General features: G+C 42.1%; 1 long non-coding RNA gene across 1 annotated transcript; it reads right to left on the bottom strand.

The window, feature by feature from the left end:
* Positions 1-4,408: 4,408 nt before the first annotated feature.
* On the bottom strand, positions 4,409-10,214 carry LOC137095895 (uncharacterized). The gene is made up of 3 exons (XR_010909043.1): positions 10,125-10,214; positions 6,290-6,344; positions 4,409-4,758 (listed from the first exon to the last, which is right to left on the bottom strand). It is a non-coding gene; the product is annotated as an uncharacterized lncRNA (long non-coding RNA).
* Positions 10,215-10,833: the final 619 nt, after the last annotated feature.

The raw sequence follows: 10,833 nt of genomic DNA, 5'->3' as shown, positions 1-10,833 counted from the left end.
AAGGTAGTCTTCCTTCCTCCTTTTTAAAGGAGCGGGAAATATTTTTTTTAAGTGTTCTTCCATTTCCGGTACCATTCTGTCTTTACTATCCAAGCATCTACTAATGAGCAAAGTGTGGCATCTTATTGAATCCAACATCTATCACCCATCTTGGTATGTCAATACTTGAAGTCGCTTCTGGTTATCAGCCAGCATGCCAACGCTTTAAATCAAGAAATAGTTTTCTAAGAGCTACAGAGATACTCTGAGAAACCCCTCAACAAGCGAGAGTCCAAAACTGGCAGGCTAAAACCTCAAGTCATGGCTGATACCAAATGAGAAACTACCTCCTGGGCACACAGAAGACTGGACGACTTGGAAGGCGCTGAATAGACTGCGCTCTGGCACCACGAGATACAGAGCCAACCTTAAGAAATGGGGCCACAAAGTGGAGTCCACAACATGCAAGTGCAGAGAAGAGCAAAACACAGACCACCTCTTACAATGCAGTCTGAGCCCTGCCACATGCACAATGGAGGACCTCCTTATAGTAACACCAGAGGTACTCCAAGTGGCCAGCTTCTGATCAAAGGACATTTAATATAATGCCATGTTTTTAAACTTTGTGTTTTCTCAAAATACATCACAACTTTACCCTTGGTTTGCTTCTGATAGGTTAAATAAATAAACACTTGAATGAGTGCATCTCCTTATATTTGCCTGCTGAAGGACTGAAACTGAGTCAGAGATCATGGAATTGGAAGGGGATCCATGGGCTTTGGAAATCTTGCACTGAGTCCATGGATCTCCTTCCAATTGCATGATTATTTATTTAACCAATAAGAAGCAAACCAAGGGTAAAGTTTAAAAACTGACCAGCCTCTTTGACAAGGTCCAAGGAAGGAGATCCCATCACCTCTCTATGAAATTTGTTCCATTGCTAAACTACCCTCACTGTCAAGATTTCTGGGGGTCTAACTGCAAATGTAAATGCAGGAAGTACTATTTGGTTATGTCCCTATAACCAGACCAAGGACACGAGCCACTGAGACATTTTGAGGGCCTCAGCAGATCTTGGCAAAAGACATTCTTGGTCCACCAGCAACAGAATAGACTGAGGATGGAAGGATAACACAGCACAATAGTGAATCCTGAGGGAGTTTAGGATATTGTGGCTGGAGGAAAAGAATCATAATCTCTCCAAAAATTACACCCATAAACATGAGACTGACTTATATTTGCATATGGGGGCTGGAAAACACAAGATAAAGGTCTATGTGATATATCCCCATCTTATCCAATAAGGGGAAAGCTCTCATAAAGGTTGGATCTACACTGCACTATATCCCAGGATCTGATCTTAGATGGTCTGCTTATTCCAAATATCTGGCATTGTAGACTCATATAATCCAGTTCAAAGAAGATAATCTGGGGTCAGAACCTGGGATATAGGGCAGTGTAGACTCAGCCAAAGTTAGCATGGCAGGGGAAATCCTGACTCAGGTGCCTCTCTGGTTCGTACCAACTCTCCATGAGAAAAATACATTGTATACTGTAGAGTGAAAAGGCTAAAGAAAATGACTCATCTAAACCAGTGATTCATTCAAACCCAAGTTGTAAGACCTTAAACCTAAGGTGTTTGATCAGCCTGTTGTTTAGTGGCTGGCTCCACATGCAAGTCTGAAAGTGTCAGACTAGGTATAACCAGACTGATATGGAGCACTGACAACAAGAAACCAAGAGGCTACACTTCCAAGTTTTGCATTACTCTTCATATATGTCTTTAGCAATGCCACCAAATAAGTCAGCACTTATCAAGAGAGAATTTTTTCCCCCATTGCAATAGCTGCAAAGGGAGTTAATTCAGCCCCAAAATCCATTACCTTTAGAGCCTAGAAAAGGCAGTACTGTGGTCATTTGGTATTTGTTATGATTTTATTCTAGGACCCCAGTAGATTCCAAACCCAGGAGATGGTTAAGTTCCATTATATAAAGTGGCATAGTAAAAATGTGTCCCGTTATAAAATGGCAAAATCAAGGGTTGTTCTTCGGCATTTTTGAGGGTGGAGGAGATAATATTTTCATGCCATGGATGGTGGAGTCCGTGGATGCAGAATCCGTGAATATGGAGGCTCAGGTGTGTTTTTACTATTGTAACTGGTGGCTGTCTCATTGGGCAGGGCCCTGATGTCCACATTACCAAAAGCCAAGTCTCTCCTAATGAAAAATATTAATTTATCTACGATTAGAAAGAAGGCCTCCAAAACTGGCTGTTGCTTTACTCTACAGTAGAGATCACTCACAACAATAGAATATTGCTGGGACAACTAATTCTTCTTCTCTAGTTCAGGTGCCACAAGGATCGGATCTAAGGCTCCTTCTACACTGCTATATAATCCAGATTACACTATAATCCAGTTTAAAGCAGATAATCTGGATTCTATATTGCAGTGTAGAAAAGGCCTAATTCCCAGGAGTTGGAGATAAGATTGAGAGTAGGGATAATGGTGGCAGATGATTTCAGCATTTCAGCAGTGGCAGATGATTTCAACATCTCTGAGTATCAATGGTCTCAGTGCTTTGATCCTATGGGTTCTGCCAACACAATTATACTGCCGCTTCTGAGGAACTAACCCCTACATCAAAGCTGGGCAACTGTGGAAGACTAGAAGACAGCATTAGCCCTCAAGCAGGCCTGAGGGTGGCCCTCCCCATTGCAACTGCTTCTAGAAAAAAATAATTTGTTTTCCTCCAAATGGGGGCATGTTTTTGGACTTTCCTACAGGTGGTTTGGAGGCATTCTGAGACCCACCATACCCTCTGGAGAACATGAATAGGTGTCTCAGAGCACAGAAGTGAAAATGACCTATGGAGGCCAACAATCTAGCCTGAGGGCCACATACAGCCTACAAGCCACCCTTTGCTCAACAATTTCCTATACAATGCAAGAAACCAAACATAACTTTGGCTGCCTACTTGGCTTATGGTAGGAATCCAAGCCAGTGTTGTCCAGGGTTGGGCTCTAGCACAGAAGTTCTCTAACACTGGTCCTGCATATGCTTTGGAATTTAACTCCCAGGAATGGCAACGAGCAGAGTCCATGGTTGGGGACTTGGGAAGCTGAATCTGAAACATCTTGAAGTTGTAAATGTGAGGATATCCAGGTATCTCTGTGTCTATTCATAATATTAGTAGTGGGTGATGGTTGTTAGTGTATTTTAAACTGGAGTTTGTGCCATTGGTAAAGGTGAGTAACTAATCTAATCTAGTTCTTTAGTGAGGTGGTCCCTGGGATACCATTCCAGAAATGTCAAATAGTGGTGTAAATTAAGGCAAATCAACAACATCCTTGTAAAGACAAGATGCATTGCTTGTTCATTCGTTCAGTCGTCTCCGACTCTTCGTGACCAGCCCACGCCAGAGCTCCCTGTCGGCCGTCACCACCCCCAGCTCCTTCAAGGTCAGTCCAGTTACTTCAAGGATGCCATGCATCCATCTTGCCCTAAGGTCCAGCTATCACATCCGTAGGTTACTACAGGGAATACCATGGCTTTGACTAGGCGGATCTTTGTTGCCAGTCTGATGTCTCTACTCTTTATTATTTTATCGAGACTGGACATTGCTCTCCTCCCAAGAAGTAAGCGTTGCTTACAGAAGATGCATTGCTACTTGTTGAAAAATCTGTCCAGGAAAAAAAACCTATGGAGGGCATTTACAATTTCCTTTTCTAAAGCTTATCATTTAGTAGGTTTTTTATGCAATGAGCAATCGAATTCACTAAACTACTCAAGTAGAGAACAAGACGTTCAGTAATGAACAACTGCTGCTAAAACTCTTGGCACCTCCTTAGACGGTCTTTTAGACAGTGGTCAAAATGGATTCTGGAGAGGATTTTGGCTCTCATGGACTGAACTGATAATTTAAATCTTTTTAAAATTCTCCATGTGGGCTCCAGACTGAAACAGACTGTTACAAACCCCTCTTACCAACACCCCCCAATCACAAGTACATTATCTTCACGTCAGAACTACAGCTGGTCCCACAACTCATCCCAGATAAACTTATTACCTCTCATCTGTTGCCAGAAACACTCTACGCCATTAGAGGGCTGGAACCTTCAAAAAGAAGCACAAGCCAAGTAGCCAATCACTTTATATAACTTAGCCACAAATGGGCATTAGACTGGACACTCGTCTTTGTTTCTGCTTCAAATCTTGAACCACTCACATTTTTTTAAGTTGTCTTCAAGGACCAAAGAACATAGCACAGTGCTTTGTAAAGACAATGAAAGGAAAGCTTCATTCTGCATTATTTGAAATGGCCTGACATGATACAACCAAATTTAAGAGTTATTTTTGTTTTGTTTTGTTTTTGTTTTGTTTTTTAAAAAACATACATAATGATTTCCAAACACAGAAACAATGCCGATTCATTCATATGTACATCTGAAACATGCATACTAAGCATGGACATGGATTCATCATAATGGTATACATTCTATTATGGTCACAATCATCTATCTATGGGCAGCCTACTCATTTGTCAGCCATCAGAAAGATAACATAGAGAGGATCATCCTGGCTTCCATTGGAGTGGAATCCCACAGCCTCAGAGCAACTACCAAAAGGTCTCAGGTTCCAATGAAAAGTGCCCATGAGTGTGGTAGAACCAAAAGAAGACGAGCCTTGAAGTTCTGGAATCCTAGGTAGCCTTGAGTGAGGGAAACGTAGTCCTTCGGGTAATGGCAACAGTTAAAAAACTCCTCTGCAGCCATGCATCCTGAATGGTAAGAACAAACAGGGTGTGGAGGCATTTTAATCTCTCTGGTCATGCAGCAACTTTGGAATGATCTTCCTCTGTGAGTCAGAGGAACCAAAAAATATCATACACTGTAACATTCTTTAATGTAGATGACAGGACAATGTTTTTGTGTATGGCTGATACATGTATACATATTATCTACCATGAGCCTTTGGGAAGAGAAATCAATAAAAGATGATATAAACATCAGCAAAGCAGTGTGTTCCGTATTTTGTTATTAAAGGAAATCCATGCCATTTATTGTGTTGTCTGATTGGAAGGGACAATAAATTGGGTCTGCCCACCCTATCCCCATGTTTCTCAAAGATCTCTTGATTCATCATGACATTGTTTCAGTTGTTAATAACAATGAATTTTCTTCAAACAGAGTGGTGTAGTGCTTGAGCGTTGGACTACAACTCTGGAGACCAGAGTTCTACTTTCTACTCGGCCATAGAAACCCACTGGGTGACTTTGAGTTATTATTATTATTATTATTATTATTATTATTATTATTATCTTTATTTGTACCCCGCTAACATCTTCCGAAGGACTCGATGCGGCTTACAAAGGCCAAGGCCTCAATAAAACAACAATATAACAGATACACATAAACCATAAAGCAAATCAAAACATTAAAGCAATAACAGTAAACAGTAAAAACAGTACACATAGCACAATAAAACTAAGGCCGGGCCAAGTGTACAGATTAAAAGTGCTGAGTATGCCAAGTGCAATATAAGGATATTTGGGTAAGTGCAATGTGCGGACAATCTTAGATCTCTAATGAAGTGCTTCTGGGATGTGTTGTTGGAGTTTCCTAACATGCCCGGATGTTTTGATGTTTTGACATCCTTGTGGGAGGCTCCTCCCTTGTGGGAGGCTCCTCCCTCAGCTGGAGCTGACAGAGGGAGCTTATCCATGCTCTCCCCATATTCAAACCTGCGACCTATGGATCTTCGGTCCTGCTGGCACAAGGACCACTGTGCCACCAGGGGCTCCTTCCTCTTGGATGCTTCGTTAGTATTTGGAAGGGAGGCCAGGGCATACTAGGCGCGGTGGACTGTATTTTTCTGGAAGACAATGGTAAACTTTGAGCAAATATCCTTTATCTAATTTGTGGCATTCGTGGGGTTCTCACACACTGACAGAAGACTAGAAGGCACATGTTCACACCATTACTTGAATTTGCTCATAAGCCTTTAGTGAAAGGGGAAGGGAAACAGACTCTTTAACCACTTCTGAATAACCCCAGTAACAAGAGTATGGTAGAGTGGTTAAAGTGGTTAAAAGATCTAAGTAATCCACATGAAGTGATCTTGAGTGTGCAGTTTTAGGGTGGGTTTTCCTAACAACACCCATATCAAGAAACCCCAACCCTCCTTTTCCCAACTGTTGTAAAGTAATGTTTAGAATATAAGTGGTTCATTTGTCTTCCATTCAGCTTATCCTGTAACTCAACCTGAAGAAGGATCCAGAGACAGAAAAAATGTGGCATATTGGGGCTTACCTCCATTCATCTCCATTGGCTTTCTTTCTCCAAGCCTCACTGGCAAACTTCACTCCTGCATTAGAGAAAGAAGTGTAGAAACAGAATCAAACTCTAAACAAAGAGACTGAGCTCACCATTGTACTCCAAGAAACTGCATATAGCAAGACTGCTGCATATTCACTGCAATTCTCATTACTGGGCTTAGAGAAGTTACTTTTTGAATGCAACTCTAGACACCAAGGCAGAAAAGTCCAGATTTTGTTCTTGGAGGAATTAGAAAACATAAACAAATGTATTTTGACAATAACCAGCTGCTGTGTCCTCATTTAGGATGGAAGCCATTGTTATTCCTATTTTGAGAACACTTACTGAAATGAGAATTTCACAACTAAAGAGTCTTGTCATCTCAGTGAACCTACTCTAGGTAGGAATATAATCTTAAATTTACCCCCATAGTCTATTATTCCATTTAATTTTTTCTCCACCTACTCATTATAAGACTTCCATCTTGTCCAAAGTATGCTCAATTTGTGTTAGACATTTGTGTCCTCTGGTTATTCAGAGTTTTAAAATGATTGCTTGTTGGGATATCCTTAATGATTTGTGGGAAAGGATCTTTTAGCACCTTAGAAACTGAGTCAATGAAGTTGGTAGCATTAGCTTTTGTAGACTATTTCTTCAGATAAGTCTACAAAAGCTTATGCTACTAACTTTGTCCTCTCAGTTAGTTTCTAAGGTGCCACAAGACCTCTTTGCACACTAATATTCTAGACTCGCACAGCTATGTCTTTCTATCCTTAATGATGTTTCACTCGAGGTCTGTGTTTTAATTCCTATCTTTATAGCCAAACCGGAAAGTATATGGATTACTATACACATAGAAGATGGTTGGGCCAAAACACTATACAACTTAGAGAAAGCAAGGTGGTACCATCTCCCCTTCCATGTTCAAAAGCCAGTTAGGTAGATAGTTCAAGTGTTGTTCAAGACTAGGGAAAGATAGAAGGGGGTATGGAAGGCAGTCACATGAAGCAAATCTCATAGTAAACATCTCTCTCTTTCTCTGTCAAAACATTGATAGAGAAAGGCTCCAAGCATCTTCGGCTTGAGGCAGTTGCCTCACTCTCTGTCCAGTGACTGAGTCACCCTTGGAATACGCTTCGGGTTCAGGGCACAATGTTCATTCTACCTTAGATTACTAATACCTATGACCCAAGTGGAAAACGTGGAAAGTCTTACCACTTGGTAACCACCATTATTCATGCAACTCTTATTATGTATACAAAGTGTGGCAGAAAACACACACATTTTCATCATAGCTGGACTAGAATATCCAGCTACTTGGTTATGCGCCCTCCTTATCCAGGCAACTGTCAAGATTGGGGGAGGGGTCTGCTAAAGTTTCCATTTACTGGTGGGATGAGGAAAAGGGGAGACAACTCAGGAAGGAAGATGCAAGTGTTTCCTTTACAGTGGCGCAGCTGGCTGAGTGTCAGCTGTATTAAGATCACTCTGACCAAAAGGTCATGAGTTCAAAGCCAGCCTGGGTTGGAGTGGGTTTCCAACCATTGTGTAGCCTATTGTCAACCTTTGCAACCCGAAAGACAGTTGCATCGGTCAAGTAGGAAAATAAGGTACCACCTTAAAAGTGTGGGAAGGCTAAAATTAACTAATTTATGAGGCCATAAAGAAGCACTCCAGCGGGGAAGCATGCGAGGAATGCGGAGGTACTTCATCAGCGTCGCAGATGGACGATGAAAGTGACAGCTCCCCTGGCGGCCAGAAAAAGTTAAATAGCCTCTGTGTATGTCTGTATATGTTGTAAGTCAATATTGGCATTGAATGTTTGCCATATATGTGTACACTGTAATCTGCCCTGAGTCCCCTGCGGGGTGAGAAGGGCAGAATATAAAAGCTGTAAATAAATAATAAATAAAATTACAGCTGTGAGGGGGAAACAAACAATTTTCCTTCCCTTCAGAGCCAAGACCAGCCATCCCCTCTCCAATGCCAGAGATACAGCTTAATGGCGTAACATTAGAAAATGTCGACCATTTCCGCTACCTTGGCAGCCACCTCTCCACCAAAGTCAACATCGACGCTGAAATACAACACCGCCTGAGCTCTGCCAGTGCAGCATTTTCCAGAATGAAGCAAAGAGTGTTTGAGGACCGGGACATCCGTAGGGAGACCAAGGTGCTTGTCTATAAAGCTATTGTCCTCCCAACCCTGCTATATGCCTGTGAGACGTGGACTGTCTACAGACGTCACATGCAGCTCCTGGAACGATTCCATCAGCGCTGCCTCCGGAAAATCCTGCAAATCTCCTGGGAAGACAAGCGGACAAACATCAGCGTGCTGGAGGAAGCAAAGACCACCAGCATTGAAGCAATGGTCCTCCAACATCAACTCCGCTGGACAGGCCACGTTGTCCGGATGCCTGACCACCGTCTCCCAAAGCAGTTGCTCTACTCCGAACTCAAGAATGGAAAACGGAATGTCGGTGGACAGGCAAAAAGATTTAAAGATGGGCTCAAAGCCAACCTTAAAAACTCTGGCATAGACACTGAGAACTGGGAGGCCCTGGCCCTTGAGCGCTCCAGCTGGAGGTCAGCTGTGACCAGCCGTGCTGCAGAATTCGAGGAGGCACGAGTGGAGGGTGAAAGAGAGAAACGTGCCAGGAGGAAGGCGCGTCAAGCCAACCCCGACCGGGACCGCCTTCCACCTGGAAACCAATGCCCTCACTGCGGAAGAAGATGCAGAGCAAGAATAGGGCTCCACAGCCACATGCGGACCCACAAGGAAACCCATGATGGAAGACCATCTTACTCGTCCAACGAGGGATCGCCTAAGTAAGTAATGTCTGTATATGTTGTAAGTCAATATTGGCATTGAATGTTTGCCATATATGTGTACACTGTAATCTGCCCTGAGTCCCCTGCGGGGTGAGAAGGGCAGAATATAAAAGCTGTAAATAAATAATAAATAAAATTACAGCTGTGAGGGGGAAACAAACAATTTTCCTTCCCTTCAGAGCCAAGACCAGCCACGTCCTTGTCCACTAAACTGCATTCTCCTTCCCTCCTTCCCTCATCAGTAAGTGGCAGCAACAAGAAGAGTGAGTTCATGTCCAGGTAGCTTTTTTCTACGAAGGAGCTGCCTGGGGAAGACAATTTCAGATGGAGAAGAAAGGGCCAGAGGATACTTCCCTGAGCACCATCCAAAAAGAGACATACCGTACCTATGTGCAACACATACTTGCACATGCCTGTATCACTAACAAGATTCTGGCTCATAGTTACAGGACATATAAGTAACCAATAGCGGAGAACTTTACCACATCATAAATTAGTTATCCCTAGTCATCCCTTTGTGATATGGCATTGAAGCTACCTCTTCTATGTAACTTGGGTTGTTTTGTTCATAGCACATTGGTTAATTAGCTTATGGTGAAAGCAAAGTAAAACTGGTTTTATGGTGGTGGCCAATCTTGGATGATGTAAGTGTGGAGCCCAAATGTGCTTGCCAGCTGATTAGAAGGAAGGATGAGTACTCTCACCTAATTGGTCTTTTAAACTTGTCCTTCTCCTAAAATAGAGCTGCCCATCCAGTTCAGCCTGCTTAGTAACACACCCTTCTAGCAGGGTAAGCAATTCTGGGGTAATTAGACCTTCTAGAGGAATGCTACTATGTATTATTAACTTGACAAGCAGGGAGTGTTCTGCCTCGTGCCTTCAGCCACACTTCAGCATTTAGGCATGGCACAACAATCCTTCTATTATTCTATCACTGCGTGACCGTCTCTGTTTCTCTTTTGCTTTATGCACATTGGTGTTGTGCATTAAAGTCATACCTGTAATGAGGGTTACGTGTCCTCGGGTGGAATGTGTTGTTCTGAACCTGCCAGTCAAATTAAGATGTTGCCACTAACGAGCCACTTCTCTTTCATCTGAATAATCAAATAATAATTTCAATTAATTGAATATATATATATACACGTACATACATACATACATACACACACACACACACACATACACACACGTCAATGTGGGAGCTTTTCTGAGGTGTCAAAAGCAATGTAAGACAGCAATTGCTTATTAAATTATAGGTTAAATTGTAATTGCATTAAACGGTTACATTTTTTAAAAGGGCAACCCAACTTCAACAACCCTTTTGCTGCTGATGATGATTACAGTAACAGAGCAGAAGAGGCTAAAAATTAAACAGGTCTCCCCGATAATTAGACAGGTAGTATCATCAATTGTATCTGCTCCCACCAATTAACTTTAAAAAGTTTAAGAATATTAGTTATTTGTGAAGCCCTTCTGGGTTATACTAACCTTCTCTCATTCCTTTTCTTGGGATTTGTTTGTTTTTTTCAACCTACCCATTAAAATAAGTGGGATGACATTAAATTTGCCATTAACTATGTTGTAGGGACTCAGTTCTAGAGCTTCCAAAGGGAAGTGGCAGTTTCAAAGACACTTTTACACCAGTCTTACAACACAGTACAGTTTGAAGACAGCTAACACATTCAGATAATGGTAGCTGATGGAGGC

This window comes from Anolis sagrei, chromosome 1, assembly GCF_037176765.1.
Source record: "Anolis sagrei isolate rAnoSag1 chromosome 1, rAnoSag1.mat, whole genome shotgun sequence".
Lineage (NCBI taxonomy): Eukaryota > Metazoa > Chordata > Lepidosauria > Squamata > Dactyloidae > Anolis > Anolis sagrei.
The sequence above is the reverse complement of the archived record's forward strand: the minus strand, read 5'-3'. Positions and strand labels throughout refer to the sequence as shown.